General features: G+C 43.3%; 1 protein-coding gene across 2 annotated transcripts in view; it reads left to right on the top strand.

The window, feature by feature from the left end:
- The window catches only part of CHODL (chondrolectin), a 120457-nt gene that overhangs the window by 12647 nt on the left and 85253 nt on the right, over nucleotides 1–22557 (top strand). The gene's annotated exons all lie outside the window — the stretch shown is intronic.

Below are 22557 nucleotides of genomic sequence, written 5' to 3'. Positions count from 1 at the left end.
ACCCGCCATATTGAATGAACAAAACTAGTGATAAAGCATACAGTAACCACCAGAAGGTCCTTTTGGGGAGTGAGAGACATTAAGTCACTGGAAGAATGGCCCAACATGTTTCCCAACAACAATCACTTCTTGAGGGGCTTAGTGGTAAAATCTAGAAAAGATATACATATGCTGAATATACCAAATTACAACATGTAGACACAGAGAGGGTTATACAACAATATAATAGGACTTACATATAATATTAATATGGGCAGCACAGTGGCTAAATGGTTAACACTTCCACCTGGCAGTACTAGGGTCATAGGTTTGATTCCCAATTACAGCACCACCTGCCTGGAGTTTGCATGTTCTCCCTGTGCCTGCGTGGGTTTCCTCCGGGTACTCCGGTTTCCTCACACACTCCAAAGACAGGCTGGTAGGTTAATTGGCTCCTGTCTAAATTGGCCCTAGTATGTGTATGTATGAATGTGAGTTAGGGACCTTAGATTGTATGCCCCTTGAGGGTTAGGGACTGATGTGAATGTACAATATATATATGTAAAGTGCTGCGTAAAAGGACGGCGCTATATAAGTACCTGAAATAAAGAAATATGCACCCTGCAGCGATAAACCCTCCAATCATAAAGGGCAGGCCTCCTCTACGTTTCCACAAGGCTAGTTGCCATCCAGAGGGCCAGATATGGGGGCGCAGTTATGGCCGACAATGCAGAGCCCCAAAGGTCAGCCAATAAAGAGAAAAAGTAAAGCTCAAGCCAAGGAGTACAGGCACCATAGGAAGCAATGTTTTTTCACATGTAATGTGGATTGGATGCAGTTCAAAATGTAACTAATCTGCATATATGTGAACCGGCTTTTACAGGGGTTATAACCTTCCTTTCACTGTCCAAAACGAAAAGGATTGCCTTCAGTTTTTCATTAATGTCGTTTTTTTTTTGTGAAAGACTGAAGGCAAAAGATAGATCTATGGTGTTGGCACAAATAAAATTTCTAAATATTCCTTAAAAGATAACCAACCTTTACTTTTTGAATTCAAGTCCACTTTAGGGCCCATTCACACTAGAGCACTGACTGGTGTTTTTCCACAGTTGTCACTGCTATGGCTCATATGTGTCTATGTGTCTCGTTTTCATTACAACACAGCCCAGAGGTCCTGCATGTCTGCATAATATCGCACCTCACTGGATGGCAAAACACACTGCTTCCTACCACATGTCAGTGCAGCTCAAAACAGATGTCTTCCTACACACTAAACTGCTCCACTGTTCGGACAAGTGTGAATGGGCCTTTCAGAGCCTATTCACACAATTTGCATTAGGATGAGTGGGACAGCATTGCCCACTGGGGGCCCAACACAAAGACAAGGCAATTAGCATTTTTTACTGTGGTGTCAATGTACACCACTACATTGTGATGGTGTGCACTGATAAAAAGTATTGCATGCACTACTTTTGTCAGTGCAGTGGGATACTGCAAAAACCTTCACATCCCAACACCGCTGTGTGATGACAGATTAATGAAATGTCACTGGTCACATTTCAGTAAAGTTTTACCTAAAATGGTCAGTGGGATTGCCCCTTCAACACTGTGTCCTCCCAATGCGCTCCAGCAGCTGCAGATTCAGCGTAATTGTTGGTTTAATCAATCCTATATATCTACACCATACATTTTAATACATGTAACACATGTACAGAGGTTAGCTAATGGTTCAAAAGGTTTATGTTAGTTTTTGGATGCCACAGATTACTACAGTGATTGTGAGCTTCCCTCATCAGGTATGATATATACAGTATATACTTACTTTGTGCCAACCAAAGTATGTAATATAGATAATTCCTGGTGTTCTGTTTTAAAGATGCAATAAACCAAGGATTTTACACTTTTATGGTGTATTGATTACATATGGAAATATTCATATTCATTGGATATCCATAGGGGCATGTGGATCTTGTATCCTGCTGGTGTTGCTAGAGTGAGCAGATGTTGCGTGAGCTGGCTGCCTCTCTTCTTTACTGGCTGCACTGAACATGGAATTAAGATTCCAACCTCATGTCTTCAAAGAATAAATCCGGACATCAACATATTATACATATTTATATTGGTCTAGCTTGGATCAATTTACCTATGCATATGACATACCTGTCAAATGTCACTGGAATGTGGATATCTTCCCGGTGCTGTGCCAAGTGGCTGCTCTCCTGCAATATGAAAACAAGAGGTCGACTGCTAGGCATGGGAGCCAATCAGAGAATGCTTTGCATTTTTTTAATGAATGCAAACCATTGAAATCTGCTTGGATGGGGAGGAGAGGCAGAGTGGTGATGTCACACTCTCTGCCTTGCCCAATTAGAGGATGCTTTGCATTCATTCAGAAACAGCAAAGCATTCTCTAAATGGCTCCTGTGCTGAGTGACCAACCTGCTGTTTTTACAATGCGTCAGGATGTCTGCTCAGTATGGGACCCAAAAGGAACTGGAGATCACTGAATTAACAATGTCTATTTCAGTGATTTCCAGTTTTCAGTGGTATGGTATATATATTATTACATTGGTCCAAGCTGGACCAATGTAACTATGTATAACATGCTGATTTCTGGAAAATGTCTTTAAAATAACACATTTGAATTACACATATTCAATAGCTGATTAAGTTGATGATTCACCTTATATTTATTTAGCCACAAAGAATGTGCAAGACTGGGAGCCTTTTGACATTAGCCTAGATACTCTAGAAAATCAACATGAATATTGGGTCTTGGGGCTACCAAAAAATGCCCTCCAATATACCAGCTTCCCTGGGACCAAAATGTCAACATTACTACTCTCTCAGTTATGCAATGGGCTGGCACAGGGCACTAATGCTAAAGAGGAAAAGATCTGGGAAGAGGTCATGGCTGTGCTTGCTCTCCATTTCCAGACCTATCCTTATAACTGAGAGGACATGTGTTGCCAGCAGAAGATGAAAACTTCAACATGCTGGTGGATTGCTTGAAATGATTGTAGGGTGGTTGGTGGTAGGCAGCCCAGGTTTCAGGTATTCCACCAGTATTTTAATGTCTGTGTATTGACAACATTATTCATTTGCTGCCCACATGTTATCATCATCGCCTATTTGTTGCCCACATATTATCATCATTGCCTATTTGTTGTCCATCTGTTGTGATGAATGGCCATCTGTTGACCACATACTGTCACATTGTTGTGCATGTATTGTAATAATTGACCATTTGTTTAACATTTATTTCCACAATTAACCATTTAATCACCACATATTGCCCATGCATTGTCACAACTGCTAATTTGTTTTTCTCATGCTGTTCCAATTGCCCATTTGTTTCCCAATTACAGACATGATTTCCATTGTTTAGATGGCATGAATTCACCAAATGGTGCCTATGCATGCTACAGTATGGCTGATTCCCCTATTCATATGTATTTGGTTTCAGGACTCATTCAAAGTGGAGCATAGTGTTGGAAACCCACATTCCATGAGGGTTTGCTGCACTGCATTTCTAATGTACTGGGCGTGCCACCTGCTGAGGGTGTCGATAGATTCCTAAAAACACCCCAAATGCAGATCACAAATGCAGTGTGTATGTCTGCAGCAGATATCATAGTACCGCAGTACCATGCGATTCGGTTGCAATGTTTTTTTAAAAGTAATGCATGCACTACTTTGGTGCAATCCAATGCTATTTCAGCCATTCAAATGAATTGGCTGAAAATGGCATCATACTGAATTGCACAGGAATTGCACCAAAATGTGGGACAGAAGTGTAATGTGAATTAGTGCTCAAAGGGTTGCGGTGGCAGCCCTACTAGAAACAAGTATGCAAAGATGACATAACTGCAAAGGTAGGAACCTGCTCATTGGTAACAGTGGAACTTAGTTACAAGAAAGGAAATATTTATTTTTCCCTATTCTTATAAAAAAAGCAACACCATGATGAAACAAGAAGATTGTATGTCCCTAAGCCACAGATTAATCCAGTTAATGGGACAGCACTGAACCTTTTTACAACACGTCAGCAGCTTAAGCTGACAAGATTTTTCTTTAACAGTATACACATACGTATACCTTATATTAACACAAGAAAACAAAATGTAATATGAGAAAAGAAGGACACCACCTCTTACAATTTTGCTTCGGTAGACCAGGGCCTGTGCCCCTTTCTAAATATCCTGGCATGGATCTATTGCAGCATAGCTTAGGTTCGCCAGTACTTTCAACTTAGTTTAATAGAAGAAACTACACACTTGGCTCCAAAGCTACAACTTTCCTCCAAGCACTGTACAAATTGCATCTGTTTGCCTTCTCAATAATATATAAAGGACATAAATCGAGTATTTGTAGATAAACAGTTTTTGGTGTCTCCCAAAGACAGCCCTAAGCTAGTAATGTAAATGCTCTGTGTTCCTCTAGCTCTGCTGCAGTGCTGTGCCATGACATCATAAAGAACGAGAAGTGATGATAATGCACTTTGTAGAGATGCAATTACTTTAAGTATATATTGGGCAGGAAAGATGCAAGCTAATCTTGTTACCCACCATTTAACAACCAGTGTATTAATCATAGCCATTATACCTTAATGACTGCTGTTTACTGCATTCTGTTTTCATTTTTTTTATACAGCAGGGTTTTATATGAACTGCTGCAGATTATTTTTTTACTTGCCAGTTACAAAATTGTAAGCAGTGGTACACACACCTTGTAGATGGAGAGAGAAGTTTAGAAAACACATTCAGTATTATTGTACAGGAATAGATTTTTTTTGTTTGGTTTAAAGAACTCCCATGAAAATTAAGGTGTATCCAAAATGATGAACATTTGAATATATGGTATTTCAGCTTATCAACCCTTAGATGAGGGGTATGCATTAGCTTTCTTTTATTTCAGTGCTTTTTTGCTTTTTTTTTCACATAGTGATCCTAACCATGACACACTTCCTATCCTGGGGTGACAACACACACCCACTGCACTGGGGAGGAGCAGGGCTGTCACCCTAAGACGGGAAGTGTGTTAATACTACAGCACACCTCTCCCTTCTTTTAATTTCCATAACATAAGGGGTGCTGTTCTGCTGTACACAGAAGATAATTGGGCAGGGGTATGAACACTAGTTGAAATGTGTTTCTCAGTTTACAGTACAGAATTTAGAAGCTTGATGGATTTCTGGCAGGATCAACTGGATAAATTGGTATTTTGTCCACTTTCAGAATTTTCAAAGAGGCAAAACATAGCAAGTTACCCAGTGAAAGTGCCTTTACATTTGTTCTGTGTGAATTCATTAAAAAAATGAATGCTATTAGGCTATTTCCTGTGCTGGTTGAATGTCTTTCATTGATATAAAATGGAAATACTTAATTTGGCCACTAGATGGAGCATAGTAGCATAGACAGTATAGACCAGGGGTCCTCAAACTTTTTAAACGGGGCCAGTTCACTGTCCCTCAGACCGTTCGAGGGCCGGACTATATCCGGACTATATATAGGCCCATCAATGCAGTCTGATCAGTGCCCATCAATGCAGCCTCACCAGTGCCCATCAATCCAGCCTCACCAGTGCCCATCAATGCAGTCTGATCAGTGCCCATCAATGCAGCCTCACCAGTGCCCAACAATGCAGCCTCACCAGTGCCCAATCAGTGCCCATCAATGCAGTCTGATCAGTGCCCATCAATGCAGCCTCACCAGTGCCCATCAATGCAGTCTGATCAGTGCCCATCAATGCAGCCTCACCAGTGCCCATCAATGCAGCCTCATTAGTGCCCAACAATGCAGCCTCACCAGTGCCCATCAATGCAGTCTGATCAGTGCCCATCAATGCAACCTCGCCAGTGCCCATCAATGCAGTCTGATCAGTGCCCATCCAATGCAGCCTCACCAGTGCCCATCAATGCAGTCTGATCAGTGCCCATCCAATGCAGCCTCACCAGTGCCCATCAATGCAGTCTGATCAGTGCCCATCAATGCAGCCTAACCAGTGCCCATCAATGCAGTCTGATCAGTGCCCATCAATGCAGCCTTAACAGTGCACACCAATGCAGTCTGATCAGTGTCCATCAATGCAGCCTCAACAGTGCACATCAATGCAGTCTGATCAGTGCCCATCAATGCAGCCTCACCAGTGCCCATCAATGCAGTCTGATCAGTGTCCATTAATGCAGCCTCACCAGTGCCCATCGATGCAGTCTGATCAGTGTCCATTAATGCAGCCTCACCAGTGCCCATCGATGCAGTCTGATCAGTGTCCATCAATGCAGCCTCACCAATGCCCATCAATGCAGTCTGATCAGTGTCCATTAATGCAGCCTCACCAGTGTCCATCAATGCAGTCTGATCAGTGTCCTTCTCCTCGGCTGTCTGTCACTGCCCAGCGCGGGAGAACTGCAGGCAGCCCCTCCAGAGATCACAGACACCACCCCTCTATCATTTACTCGCCACGCTGCCCGGATCTACATCCCCAGCACACAGGAATATCACTGGGGGTGGAGCCGAGGCGGAGCCGAGGGGCAGGTGAGGGAGCTGAGGGAGGGAGAGGCAGAGCCAGTCAAGCGCGGTGGTGCTGGTGGAATGAAAGTGAAAGTACACAGGGGGGTGACAAATACTACAAAACACCCGGCAAGCGGCCCACGGGTCGTAGTTTGAGGACCCCTGGTATAGACTATGTATCCCTTACTCACATGCAGGGGGTGGCTTTTGGGACGCCTCTTATGTTAACCCCTTCACGCCTAAGGGTAAAACAAATCTTAATGCCTAAGCACAAATTTGCAACGTTGACACATGTTAGTAAAACCATACATATCACCAGAACTACTTTGTACATCCAGGTGAATTATACCGTGTTTTTTTTCAGGACAAATTGGGCTTTCATTTGGTGGTAAATGGTAATGGATATCTCCTGATTTTTTTTCATTATTTATTAAAAAATATATTTTTTAATTTAGCCGTGTGTTTTTTGTTACTACCATAACCTACCAGCAAAAAACAACCCAAAATAAATTTTCCAGCTCTTGACAATTGCAGCGATACCATATATGTGTATGTTATTTGTTTTTTGTACCCGTAGTACAGCCCAGAAACAATAGTGCGTATTTTGTTTTTTTTTTTACCAAAAACACACTGACACTAACTGACACTGATACCAATTAAAAAAATACATAAATCCTGACCTTTGACCCAAACACTTACCCTGGCACTGAACTAGATCAAACCTTGATCTAGGTATTTTTTCTTTACTTTTTCTTTTATTTTTAAATATTTATTTATTGATTTATTTTTAACAAACATTTTTTCTCTTTATGCCAGGAGTTAGAGAGATACAATGTATCTCTCTCCTCCAGTCATGGAGGAAGAAAAAAAACAAGGGGGGCGGGCTATACAGTGACTAATCAATGTGATAGCCAGTCAGAGGCTATCACAGCAATCATGTGACCTGGAATCAGGATTCCCAGGTCCCGATCATTAGAATGGAACCCGGGGCTCTCAGTGAAACCCTGGTCTCTGTGCTGGGAAAGCACTGTACGGCGGGCTTTCAGCAGAAAGACAGGTATGCAAATATTCCGCCCCACGGAAAAAAAGCCCAGTTCTGTGAGGCCGCATATTTGTGATGTCGACACAAAGGGGTTAAAAAGGGTTTCCAGATTCCATTGAGCACCTTACCCACAGTCCCCCACAATCATCAGGCCAGTGTCAAGAGGAAGAGGCTTTTGTCCTCATCAACATGGTGCTTTACCAGGGGGCCACAATGTTTAATGCTCTTGGGGCATTATTCCTCCCTCTCATATGAGGCACTATTCCCCCTCCCACCCACAGATACCAGCAGTGGGGCATAATTCCTCATTCTGATACCAACAATTGGTTATTATTCCTCCCACTGACACCAGTGATGGGGCATCACATCTTCCTCCAAAATCAATGATGGGGCACTATTGCTCCCACTGTAACCCACAATGGGGCACTATTCTTCCCACTAACACCGGTGATGGACCACTATTCCTTCCCGTGATACCAATGATGAGGCACTATTCCTTCCAATGGCTCCAATGATGGGACATTATTTTTTTATACTGACACAAATTATAGGGCACTATTCCTTCCACCAACACAAATGATGAGGCACTATTCCTTCCACTGACACCAATGATGAGACATTATTCCTCCTAATGACACTAGTGATGGGGAACTATTTTTCGCTCTGCCATCAATGATAGGGCTCTATTCCACCCACTGACACCAAAAACGTAGCACTATTCCCTTCACTGACACCAATAATAGGGCACTATTCTGCTCACTGACACCAACAATAGGAGCACAATTCCTCCTCCTGCTGACCACAGGGGTGCTATATACAGTATATATTTTTTACTACCACTGACACATCATACATTGTACAGGTGTGCCACTTCACGGGTAAAGGGCTAACTCTAGACATGTTATTGTATTGTTTCAATTAAAGCAATATTAAAATTGCTACTCCCCAAAATCATTTTTTAAATTGTTTTTGCTTTGGTACATGTTTGCTAGGGCAGTGCCTAGGCCCCATGCCATTTGTTTGAAAGCCCCTTGCCTAGTAGCCCAGAAAATGGCCATTACTTGTTAACATTGACTACCATTGATGTCAGTGGGATTCGGATTTGACACCAGAACTTCAGTAAAGTCAGTTGAACCTGCCTTGAACCCAGGTAAGTTTAGTTCATCCCTACACCTGGTGTAAAACCACTACAGAATCTAAGTCACCAAGATTTATTCAGAATAACTGAAGGCTGAGGTGTTTTTGTGCCTGCACAACCGCCACTGTCTAGTGAAGGGCTCATTCAGAGCCAGAGAACAGACATAAACATAAAGTATAGGCAGTGGCAGTTGTGGTGCAGAATTACCTGGGTATTCAGTCATTCTGAATGAATAATTGTCTACTTAATAAGCATCAGAACTCTATATACAGTACATACACATGGATGTCAATATGTGCTGAGATGCACTATAGATCACTTTATATGCAGAATGTCAGCTTTCTGCCACAAAATTGTCAGTAACTTTCTATGCCTGTGCATGAGCCCTTACACAACCAAATTTTATATACAATTTTACAAAAGTATGAACAGTCACTTTCGACGATCACACTGAAAAGCAGTTAGTTACATTGTCAAGGAATTTGGGGAAAAACTTAATTTGGTGCAATAATATGTCCTTTATACAAGGCAATCTAAACTCCAGTAGTCTATGATTTGTCCAACGTAGAGGGAAATGTTTTGTCCTATACACTGCATACCTGTGTTGGCTTAGTGAAAATTTTGGGAAGGTCAGCTTGTTCTTATGGTTTCATTATTGTGCATTTTGAATGAATCGAGTGGATTCTGCTTCCTATACTCATTGAGTGCAATCAAGCACCTACTGATAAAGAGAAAAACCCTACACCAAAAGAGATACTTTCTCAACTTGATATAAGCCATTTAGCTGACTGCATCTCACCAGTTGACTATAATGCCAAAATTATACTCTTTGCCATGTACCTTGGTTGCAAGCTAAGTTGACGAGAGGGCCTCCCTTGTGGCTCTGGTCTGAGCACTCCTGAATGTGGTGAAAGAGGTACATGGCTCAAAGAAACATGGGTGATAGAAGGTGACTGCCATGGTCATGGATGTAGTCAAGGTGAGCCAGGGTCATACACAGTGAGACAACAGCGTGGTCAGGAGGCAAGCTGGGGTCGGTACCAGGTTAGCATGCAGAGCGAGGTCCAGTAGCAAGCCGAGGTCAGCACCAGGAGATCAGGCAGAGAATAGTCATAGGCAAGCCGAGGTCAGCACCAGGAGATCAGGCAGAGAGTAGTCTAAGGCAAACCAAGGTCAGAATCCAGACTTCACAGAGCAAGGTCAGGAGCAAGCCAGGTTTACAATGGAAGATCAGTCAGTAGAAACAGGAACACAGGAAGATGGGTCACAGGAAGCTGAAGAACATCCAGCAGTTAGTACGCAGCAGAGTCTCCTTCAAATAGGCAGCTTGGCGCCAATGCGGGAAGAAATGTGCCTATGCGTCAGTGCACCCTGAATATTAGCCTGGGCTTGTCTCTGTACTGGTACATGTGCACGAACATTAGCTGCATGGGAATGAGCATTAGCTGAAGAAGAATTCTCATGAGCAGCAAAAGAATTAGCATGAGTTTCTGAAGAGAAAAGGGGAGGAGGGTCTATGGCTAATTCCCCCCTCAAAATCTCTGTTATCATAGTGCTAAACTCTAATCCATTTTCCAATCTCGGGTCATTTTATATGGAAGACAGGAAGAAAGCCAGTCTGTCCTCATTCCCCATATCAGGCTCCTACTGTAAAGAGCAGAGTCCTCCTACCAGTTGCTATCGGGCCCCTGCACCTACTGTCAGGAGTGATGCTGCAGTCACTCATGTTAGTGAGAACAGGAGAAGCAGAGGCACAGTAGAAACTCTCAGCGTGCCTGTCACGTACCTTGGTTGAAGGCCAAGTTGACAAGAGGGCTGCCCTTGCAGCTCTGGTCCAAGCACCCCTGAATGTGGTGACAGAGGTACAAGGCTCCAAGAAGCACAGGTTTGGGAAGATGTGCACGCCGATGCACATAGAAATGCACCTACATGTCAATGCATGCTGGGTATTAGCTTGGGCTTGTGTGTGTACTGGTACATGTGCACAAACATCAGCTGCATTGGAATGAGCATTAGCTGAACGAGAATTTACATTAGCTGCACGAGAATTCACATTAGCTGAAAAAGAATTCTCATGAGCTGCTAAAGAATTAGCATGAGCTGCAGAAGAATAGCATTAGCTGCATTAGTTTCCTGACACTCCTGCTGGGAAGAGACATCCTAAGCATACACAAGGTACATCAACAGCATAATGTCTGAACCAGTGATTCTAAAGCCATAAAGACTTATCTAGGATGCGTAATTATTGCAACCTGCCATCCATAAAAACCCCAAGCCTCAGATAATGTGCACTCCAATAAAATTATCCTACAAAGAAGTCAAACTGTGACTTATTTACAGATTTGTCCATCAAGATCAAAGCTGATACAAACAAGAGCTCACGCATCAAGTCAAAACGCCTGCTAACAGCAAAAGGCCTAAAAAGCTCATCAGACTCATCCCCAACTGTCGTTGTGCAGAAATTTCCCTTTCCTCAGAAACTGGAAACAGAATCTTCCATACTTGTCAGGAAGTCCCTTCAACCAACTAGACAGACTATCCTATAACCACCCATAAGGGATCTTGCAAGCCTTGCTACTGTTGTAGAAGTGACATGATGTCTTCATGGGCTGTTGGACATCCCAGTGTCTTCATGGACTGACACCTCCTGGTGCCCATGTAACTCAGTATACAGTATCTAAGATTCACCTGGAACCTCAACCTTCTCCTATGGATCGGTATATGTTTCCAGTATTTATTCAATTGGACAACTTGGACGTATTTTGTTTATCTTTGAATAATAACTTCAATCAACTGAGGTTTGACATGCTCTGGTCTCTCTGATTAGATGGCTTCTTCAAAAGAATCATCTAAGCCTTCTAAAAACAACCAAATTATGCTAAATTGTTGTAAGCCGTGTACCGGGGTGGGCTCCCCAGGATACAGTGAAGTCACGAACGAGGAAAGCAACCACAACACCAGCTTTTGCCACAACAGAATTTTACTTAGATGTGGCAAATAAACACAACCACAAATGCTGAGAACATACAATAAATTTACATACACCCAGCCCAAAGGCTGAGACCCTTGTGCTGCACAGCACGGCGCCTCCTGATGGATGAAGGTAGAAGTTGTAGTGATTTACCTACTGGTGGGCACAACTAAGCTGCCACATCTTACCCGTTATTACCCTAAAAGAGCAGGAATCAGTGTATGGGTGTACGGCATGGGCTAGTCTGCGGTGCAGCACAACAGCTTACAATCTTACACAAATCTACAGTATTCCCCCTCCCATAACTGGTCCTGTAGTACGTGCCTGAGTATTCCTTCTGAGCAAAACGCCAGTCTGGCTTGAGTTTGTGGGATGTTATCAGCTCTCCAATGTGAAATGTCACTTTAAGTTGTGGAGTCCTTCCAATAATCAGTAACAACACTTGTGGTCTGACACAAACAGAGACCCTAACTAACTAACTATAGGCCTGGACTCAGTCTCAAGGCTCCAACACTGAAATGAGGTGTGTGCACGATCTTACCGACCCGGCTCTGCTTTGCATCCGCTGGTGACTATGAACAGAACAAATGTCTCTCCAACAAGCATGCGGTCTCCCCGTATATGTTGTTAAGTTCCTCTGCTCTCATCAGCATTCCTGGCAGCAATCTCATAAGCATTCCTGGCAGCAATCTCATCAGCTTCCTGGCAGCAATCTCATCAGCTTCACTTAGCTGCAGCTCTGGTTACGGAGAGATGCTCTCACACCTGGATGTCATCAGATTCTCAGCTCACACGGCCCCTGCATTCACCATCCTCTAAACATGGCTGCTCTCTCTCCTCTTCCTGTTCCCTCAACTCTGTGTGAACACTCCACCTCTTCATGAATATAGAAATATCTATGCAGTCTGAGGCTGTGTTAGAAAAACAGTGACATCTTTTTGCTAAACTGCAGCTTGTCAGTGAAAACATTTAATTTACTCCACACAAGCAGTATTCAAACAATGAGAGCTGTTTCCCCATCTCACATTGTTATCATTTGTTTTTGCATCTTTCATGTCCCTAGGACCAGCCAGCTATGTTTATTAACGTATCTCATGTTGAGTTTTTTTGTGTTTACTGCTGTTGTATTAGATTGTACTGCATTGTTATTGAGAATGATGCACTTAGTGACACCTCATGATAGCATGATAGCATGGTGGCACTACAGCTTGGTATTGTGTGCATTTGTTATATTCCTTGCTCCCTTACTTTTATCTGCTAATTGGGTAAATCTTTAGATTGTGTTTTGGCAACCCATCAGTCATGATCTACCAGTCAGTCACAGCCAGATGATTGGTAGATCATGCCCTGTGATTGCTGATCCACAGTTCCCAGAGCAGTGAAGTGGGGGCCTGCACTGCCGGAGTGATACAAACTGCACTCTGCCTCTCTGTATCCAGCCTAGGATAGAGCAGTGCCAGGAGAGGATGGTGCCCTTGAAGTAGAGTTCACATGTGGGGAAGGGGCACATCTGGCTGTACACTGAATGCTGCAGTCTGCTAATTCAGCTTGGTAGCATAACCACATGCCGCCCAGCCACTATAGAAATACGTTGGCAGGGTGGCACGGCTGGGCAAAACCACTGTCCTGCCGATCACGGCCGCAGTTGTCAGTCGCCGGGTCACAGCTGGTCGTTACCGGCTGTGTCCCGCCGATTAGCAGCAATCACTGACAGAGAGCAGGGCTGCAGTAGCTCTGCTTTCTGTCAGTTCCCTGTCAGCTCCTGACATGCTGAGCCGGAGAGAAGAGTTTATCTCTCTCGATCAGCCTGTCCCGTGCAGTACACACCCCCTCACACAGTTAACCCTTTCAGTAAATGAAAAAGTTAACCCCTTCCTCCCCAGTGCCATTAGTACAGTGTCAGTGTTTTTTTTTTGCACTGATCACTGTATTGGTGTCACTGGGGATGTCAGTGACCCCAAGTCAGTTCCCCCCCCAGTGTCAGAATGTCTGCCACAGTCCCGCAGTCCTGCCATAAGTCGCTGATCGCCGCCATAAGTCACTGATCGCCGCCATAAGTTGCTGATTGCTGCCATTATTAGTATAAAAAAAATTTAAAATCCCAGTATCTTTCCTGCCAATTGTAAATGCTGTAACTTTCACGTAAACCAATTAATTTACACGTATTGGGTTTTTTTTTTAGCAAAAACGCATGCATTTTGGCCGAAATTTATGACGAAATTTGATTTTTAATTTTTTTTTACTGGAAGTGTTTTACAGCAAAAAGTCCAAAATATTGTTTTTTTTCTCAAAATTGTCAGCCTTTTTTTTTATAGTGCAAAAAATAAAAACCGCACAGGCAATCAAATACCACCAAAAGAAAGCTCTATTTGTGTGAAAAAAGGAGGTAAATTTCATTTATGTACCATCTTGCATGACCTCGCAATTGTCCGTTAAACTAGCGCAGTGCTGTATAGCAAAAAAATGGCGTAAATTGCAGTATCTATACCATAGTTTGTAGACGCTATAACTTTCACACAAAGCAATCAATATACACTTATTGGGATTTTTTTTACCAAAAACATGTAGCAGAATACATTTTGGCCTAAATTTATAACTAACTTTGAGTTTACTTTATATTTTTTATAGCTGAAAGTAAAAAATATTGTTTTTCTTCAAAATGTTTGGTCTTTTTTTGTTTATAGCGTGATCAAATACCACCGAAAGAAAGCTCTATTTGTGTGAAATAAAGGACATAAATTTCGTTTGGGTGCAGCATTGCATGACCGCGCAATTATCAGTTGAATTAGTGCAGCGCCGAGTAGCAAAAAGAGGCCTGGTCATTAAGGGGGGTAAATCCTCAGGAGGGCAAGTGGATAATGTCTGGAAAGATTAAGATCAATGAAGAGATGTCAGTGCAAAAGGTTATAGTTGAGACAGAACACTTTTGGGTAATGGAGGTTTTGTGCCTATAGGATCAAGTGATTAAAATCAGTTCCTTTCTTGACATAGGTGAAGCCCTGGAGAGTGTTCTTGTATGAGTGAGGTAATTGTAAGCTCCACTGGTTCAAGATCCCATGTAAACATGTGCAGAATATATGGCCAAAAGTATTGAACACCTTGGGGATGAATCAGAACATTGATTGCAAGACAGGTCTTCTCATACAACGTTAGCATCTGACCTCACAAATACTTTACTTTTTTTTGCTGAATGGGCACAGATTCCCACAGACCCGCTCCAAAATCTTTTGAGTGGAGGTTGTTACAGCTCCGGGGGGGGGTTATGAAACTTAATAATTATGGCCGTAGTTTTAATTGGATGGTCAATAAGCTCATATTGGTGTGATGATCAGGTGTTCACAAACTTTGGCAATATAGTGTATGTTAGTGTTGTATATGTCCAAGAAATTGACACAGCATCATCTGTGATATGGTTTATGGTCAACCTCAAAACCTCTTTAATAAATTAAGCTAGGACTCCCCAGGTAAAGTATGCTGTTTACTTTTTGGGTAGGTAAAAAGCTTTGTATGCAGCCGAGGAATGATTTGCAGTTTCTGGTCAAGTGAAATATTGGAAGTGGTGGAAATAGTAATAATAATGGGTGAAGCTGGCAAGACTGCCAGTTTCTGACAGAGAAAATGCTTGCATGCATTTTACACACTGATTTATGTTAGATTCCTGCCCACGGACTTAGGTAGTCATAATATATTAGACTTTAATTTCTCTGTTTTGGCTGGCAGTTCTTTAGCAATCAAAAGAAGCTGAGTACTTTAATATGCAAAGACTGTAAAAAGTGAAAAGAAATAAATAAGGAATATAAGACATTTCAGATATGAAATGTATCTGTCCTTCAAACATGTGACATTTAAATATGCTCTCTCTGGGGCAGAGCTGTGTGTAAGGTTTTTCTTTTCAGTACTGGGTTTCTTGGTTTATTTCCAGAGGCATCTAGACATACAGCCTTCATCTTCTTTCTATATGGCTCCATGCACACGGGGCAGCGTTTTTTTTCTCAAGAAAAGTCCAAAAATGCTGGTTTGCCGCGTTTTACTGCATTAGAGCGTTTTTACAGCTAAAAACTCCTCTAGAAACCAACTAGTCCTGGGTTTTTTTCCAGCCAAAAAACACCCCTGACAGAAAACGTTGAGTACAGTCTATGTGTGCATGGACGCATAGGATAACATGCTGGGGAGTTTACTGGCTGTAGAAAAAAACACCAAAAGCCAAAAACAGCAGCTGTAAAACAGGGGTGGACTGACAACTCATGAGGCCCCCGGGCAATAGGGGATCATGGAGCCCCTGTGTCCTTGCCCAAACTCAAAAAAGCCTATGAAAAAGGTACCAGGGGCATCTCATGGGGCCCCCTACTGACCCCAGGCCCCCGAGTTTCCAAATGGTCAGTCCGCCCCTGCTGTAAAAATGTCCAGTGTGCATGAGGACTATTTGTGAATGTTCCTTTTGGTTGTATCTGTCCCATGCCTCAACTCAAATGTAGCAGGTAGGTTAATCACTTGACCTCCAGAGGATTTACCTACCTTCATATTCAGGACATTTTTTGCTTTTTGGCACTGTATTACTTTAAGTTCTCATTCTCACTGGGGGGACGTTTTGATAATGCAGCGTTTTCCTGCGTTTTTCCACGTTTGCATTATTTAGCATTTTTTTAATCAACAAATTTATTTTTTTGGTCGAAAAAACACCAGAGATGCCGGTTTGGGGCATTTTACCGTGTTTCGCTGCGTTTTTCAGCGTTAGGGCGTTTTTCCAGCTAAAAAACTCCTCTAGAAACTCACTAGTTCTGGGGTTTTTTTCCAGCCAAAAAATGTTGATTATAGTCTATGTGTGCACATAGACACATAGGATAACATGCTGGGGGGTTCAATAGCTGTAGAAAAAAATATCAAGAACCAAAACCAGCAACTGTAAAAACGTCAAGTGTGCATGAGGACTAACTGTCATGTGCAGTCATGCAACACTGTATACAAATTAAATTCATATAATTTTTTTCCACAAATAGAGCTTTTGATTGGTGGTATTTGATCACCTCTGAGTTTTTTAATTTTTGGTGCTATACAAAAAAAGACCGAAAATTTGGAAAAACAAACAATTTTTTACATTCTGCTTTATAAAATAACCAAAAAAACCCCCAACAATTTCTTCATAAATTTAGGCCAATATATATTCTACTTCATATTTTTGGTTTAAAAATCCCCAAATTCCAATAGGCATATATTGATCGGTTTACATGAATGTTATAGTGTCTACAACTATGGTATATATACTGGAATTTTATTTTTTTAATGTTTCTAATATTAGTAATGATGGCAATCAGCGACTTATAGCGGGATTGCAATATTGCGGGATATGAATGCTGCTGTTGACTCATACACCTTACCAACCGATCAGCGACTGCTGCCCCTCTCTGCCAATCCCTCCACTGGCTTCCACTAACCCAATGTATAAAATTCAAAATACTAACCACAGCTTACAAAGCCATCCACAACACTGCCCCTAGCTACCTCACCAACCTCATCCACAGATACCACTCAAATCGCCCACTCCGCTCCTCCCATGATATCCTCCTCTCTAGCTCCCCCATCACCTCCTCCCACGCTCGCCTCCAGGACTTCTCCAGAGCCTCTCCCATCCTCTGGAACTCCCTACCACAGCATGTCCGGTCAGCCCCCACCCTGTCTGCCTTAAGGCGATCTTTGAAAACTCACTTCTTTAGGGAAGCCTACCCCACCTCCACCTAAGAACTGTACTTGAATCACCTCCACCAGATCATCCCGCGCAGCTATCACCTTTTGTATCACCTCCCCCTTTCTTTAGATTGTAAGCTCCACGAGCAGGGCCCTCCTATTCCTTCTGTACTGAAATGTACTGTAATTGTACTGTCTCCCTTATATTGTAAAGCGCTGCGCAAACTGTTGGCGCTATATACATCCTGTATAATAAGAATAATAATAATCTAACACTAACTGACACTAACAATTTGTGGAACCAGTGACACTAATACAGTGATCAGTGCTAAAAATATGCACTGACACTGTACTAATGACACTGGCTGGGAAGGGGTTAAACATCTAGGATGATAAAAGAATTAAATGTGTGTCTAACCAGAGTTTTTGTATGTACTTTTAGGTGCTTCACTAAGGGATGTGCAGGATTTTATTCCCTGCTCTGCAGGGAAACAAAGTCCAGCACATCTGCCTTAACAGGACAGAGCTTTGCCTTGTTTACATAGGCATAGCTCTGTTCTGGCTTTCTCCTCTCTGATCAGCGGGTGCCAGTGGTCATCCATTGGCCAGCATCCGCTGATTGGCTTGTGCTGTGTCTAATCACAGCACAGCTGGGTTGCCTGTGGCGTGTGCACCCCCTAACTGGAAATGCCAGATCACGTAAATGAATATGACCAATATAATGCATTAATGGCACAAATACGGATAAACTTGCATGAATGAAATGCGCATGCAAAATGCGACTTTAGGTCTATTCTTTAAGGTGTGAAAAAAGTCCTGTGTGCATGAAGCCTAGGGAGAAGAAACATTTAGAACAGTAAGTCCACCCAAAAGTGTTTTTTCATTTGTAGGTTGAGTCTGGTGGGTTGAGGCGTCCAATGGCTTCTTTAGAGGTTTCTGGCAGTGAAGTCACAAGCTGATATTACTGGCATTGTCACTGTCCACCTTGTAATTGTCATGTTCTCTTCTGCTTTGGGGTATCAGTGACTTTTTCAGTTTCCATATTAAAAATAAATAGAAATTCCAACAAAGAGAGTGGCATTATATTCTAATGGCTGGGGCAAGATTGAAGGCTTGGAAATTCAAGCTGACAGAACTCCCCATTAGTTGTTTTAAACTTTGAGATAATAATTCTGACTGATTCTGTAATTATTCCGAATGTATTGTCCATTTCTGAGCATCAGTATACATCATTGCAAAATATTACAGACCTAGTGAATATTACCATTCATCAAAGCTAGACATAATCATTCATCAAAGTAAATGTGTTTGATCAGTGACATGTCACAATGCATAGAGTGATGCATCAATCCTCACTTGTCAATTTTCACTCATCACTCATGTGTTGTCTTTAATGATTTTCGACAAGTCTTTACTCAGCATTCATCCCTCATGGCCTGTTCCCACTTGCAGTGCTTGAAATAATAAAAAGACCTAAATTAGCATTTTTGCCTTAGCTTTAATGAGCATATTCAAAACATTTTATCACCATTTTGCTATGATTTTTTAATTTATTGTGGTATTTTGCTTGTGAGCGATCATATTAATATAGACCTAAACCCTAAGACTAAGTTTAGATGCACGGATAGAGGGGCCATAAAAACGAGCAGTTGAGTCATAGCTCTCCTTTTTGCTGCAATGGACTGTGGATAGAGGTGTTCAAATTCTGTAGTTGCAATGCTTCGCTTTGTGCCCTAGGCAAAATCTTGCTTACATGCCCATCAAACATTGCACATTCAGGTGAATGGATAAGCTCTGCAAATGCCTCACAGCCATGTTCAATACGTGTAGTTGTAGCGTGTTTGCAAAAATGTGGTTAAAACGGGCATCACACTGCCTGATCACTACCTGTCAATTGCCTCTGATGCACGATCCAAATGTGGACAATGCTTCAGAGGAGGGGTAGATTTAGATGTGCCTCTAAATCTACCGTAAAAGAATGAAATTTGGTTTGCTAAAACACTGTGTTTCATAAACAACTACCAAGTTCTTTTGTCACCTGCAAGGTACCAGCAACAGCATGTACATGAAAAAGGAATTTCATAGTAAAACCACCATTATTATATTAATGAAAGCTGCATCTACAGTATATACAAAGAACTTGAGGAACCACTCAAAGGAATGCAAAGCCTCCTCTTGCAGTCCAAAGCACAAATCGGGTGCCGACGTTCAAACAAGCTCATTCAGGCTAGCAGAAGCCACACACTAGAACCCATCCACTATACAGAAAGGTAAAGATACAGCTTCAGCCTGAACTCCTACTGACTACGTAGTCAAGAGAAGCTTGGGCTGAAGCTGTATCTTTACCTTTCTGTATAGTGGCTGCCTGGGTTCCAGTGCACTTCCACCTTCTGTCTTCCAATGAAAGCTGCATATTAAAAATTTGCTGCTTGAGTATTCCCCCCATTGCAGCTAAAACTAATAGTCATGGTCAACTGAAATGCTAGGTCCTGAGTCTGAAGGTTCATATTTGGGTGTCCACATCGCTAAATACTTCAGTTGCATGATGATTTCACATTAAGTATGGTGCAGACACATAGGGGTTTATTTACTAAAGCTGGAGAGTCCAAAATCAGACTCCCTTCTGCATATAAACCAATCAGCTTCCAGGTTTCATTGCCAAAGCTTCATTGAACAAGCTGAGGTTAGAAGCTGATTGGTTTCTATGCAGAAGGGAGTCTGATTTTGGACTCTCCAGCTTTAGTAAATAAGCCCCATAATGTAGCACTGGTTGACCAGTCTCTGGCTGAGTCGGGTGAGTAAAAAGAAAGCAACCAGGCAACTTTTAATCAAAAACTATATTATTTCACAGAAAAAGGAAATGCACATTGTAGTGAATTCATAAACTGTCTTGAAGCTTTTTGCTAAACTGCATTTTTATTGGAAAGATAACTGCCATATATTTTAGTTTTTCAAAAATCTACAGTAGAGTGTATTTTTTTTTTTTTTAATTTTTCTTCCTTTATAGTAAAAATAAAAAATACAACATGTAACAGAAGCGTAGGCAGGACAGAGCACACGGAGAAGATGGGGAACACACAAAGCTTTATTGAAGCAACAAAATGACAGACACTCAATGGGGAAATGGCAGGGAGGGTGATGTGTGCGCAAACCAGGAACGATTCCAGGCACGGGGGGTCTTCGGCGACAGGCAGGCAATCTCCCTCCTAGGCTTGGGGCCTCAGCCGAGCTCCCTCCGTGACTGGACAGCGGAATGGAGACTCGGGCAACAGGCGTCAATCTACCCCTGGGCAGGGGCCTCGGGCAACAGGCAGCAATCTACCCCTGGGCAGGGGTCTCGAGCAACAGGAGGCAACCTACCACTGGGCAGGGACCTCGGGCAACAGGCGGCAATCTACCCCCGGGCAGGGGTCTTGGGCAACAGGTGGTAACCTACCACTTGGCAGGGGCCTTGGGCAACAGGCAGCAATCTACCCCTGGGCAGGGGTCTCGGGCAACAGGCGGCAACCTACCACTGGGCAGGGACCTTGGGCAACAGGCGGCAACCTACCCCTGGGCAGGGGTCTCGGGGACTCAACGGGACTCTAGCTGTGGAGTCTGGCCTCAGCACAGCTCCCACCCAGCTTTCTAGGGACATTGGGTTCACGGGGACTCACAGGTAGCTATACTCCGGGCACGCTATGGAGTGGTTCAAGTAAGGGTAGACTAGGCGTGTAGTAGGGCAGTGCATAACCCAGGTGGTCTGTGCGCACAACAGGGACAGTTGAGGACACAGGTGGTCAGTGCACACAGGGGGGCAGTTCAGAACACGAGTGGTCGGTGCACACAGCAGGCACAGTTCAGGACACAGGTGGTCAGTGCACACAACAGGGACAGTTCAGACAATGGGTGGTCGGTGCACACAGCGGGGACAGTTCAGGACACAGGTGGTCAGTGTGCACAACAGGGACAGTTAAGGACACAGATGGTCAGTGCGCACAACAGGGACAGTTCAGGACACAGGTGGTCAATGCGTACAACAGGGACAGTTCAGGACACTCACGGTAAGCAGCTTGTAGACCCTCAGCGGCAGGTGGCTCCAGACAGGGATGACCAGCGGTCGGCGTTCCAGGGACAACCAGCGATCAGCAGACAGCAGCAGCTCCCTGGGAACTCAGCAGCGGACGGCTTCCAGGGACCCGCGGCCATGGGCAGTGTGCAGGGTCCCTCAGCAGCAGCTCCCAGGGCACTCAGCAGCAGACAGCCTCCAGGGACACGCAGCCATGGACAGTGTGCAGGGTCCCTAAGTAGCAGCTCCCAGGGCACTCGGCAGCAGACAGACTCCAGGGACACGCAGTCACGGATAGTGTGCAGGGTCCCTCAGCAGCAGCTCCCAGGGCACTCAGCAGCAGACAGGGTGCAAGGGTGCTCAGTAGACAGGCTTACAGACTTGCAGGGTCTGAGCTGTGGGGTCTGACCTTTGAGGAGAAGGCTCATGCAGAGCTGTGGAGACTCCCAACCCTGGGGTATTGCAGAGGGCTACAGTCCTGACCTTTTGGGGGTCTGCAGAGTGCACAGGGGGGATGGCTGGGGAGGCGCAGTCCCCCTCACCCGAGTCTCCCAGCATCTTTCTGGGAGCAAGATGATTCCAGCAGCATGGACAGGAACAAAGATAGGAGGGCTGCTTCCTGTGCGAGTCTTTTGAAAACCATGTGGTATGCGGCTAGGTTGCATCAGCAACGGCCAGCCCAGCCCTGTCCATGGAAGCTACAATGTCATCGGATTGTGCAAGGGGAAAGGGAGGGGTTGAGGGATATGGCGGGGGATGGGAGAGGCCCTGGCACTCCGTGACACAACAGTTTTTAAATACTGTACCACCAAAAGAAAGCTCAATCTGTCTAAAATGTTTTTATATAAACATCTTATGGCTACATTTTTGCATGATGGAGTAATTGTTAATCAAACTATCACAGCGCTGAAGACTGAAAAATGGCCTGGTAATGAATGGGTATTTCAGGCTGGTATAGAAGTGGTTAAACAATTGAACTAAAAATCATACCCCATGCCTCTTTCTTTAAATATAACTGAAAGGAAAAAAAAGAAAACATGAAAGAAAAGAAGCAGCTTCCATACCCTCCCATTTTTTTGTGTCACACACAGAAAGATATGTCAGCCAGAAAAACTATTCTGCATTTTCTACTAAATGTGCTATATTAGAGTACAAAACACACTCTGTTTGAATATAAATATGGAC

The sequence above is a fragment of the Staurois parvus genome, unplaced genomic scaffold (assembly GCF_062004578.1).
Source record: "Staurois parvus isolate SC_StPar_1 unplaced genomic scaffold, SC_StPar_1.0 ptg000988l, whole genome shotgun sequence".
Taxonomy (NCBI): Eukaryota; Metazoa; Chordata; class Amphibia; order Anura; family Ranidae; genus Staurois; species Staurois parvus.
The sequence above is the reverse complement of the archived record's forward strand: the minus strand, read 5'-3'. Positions and strand labels throughout refer to the sequence as shown.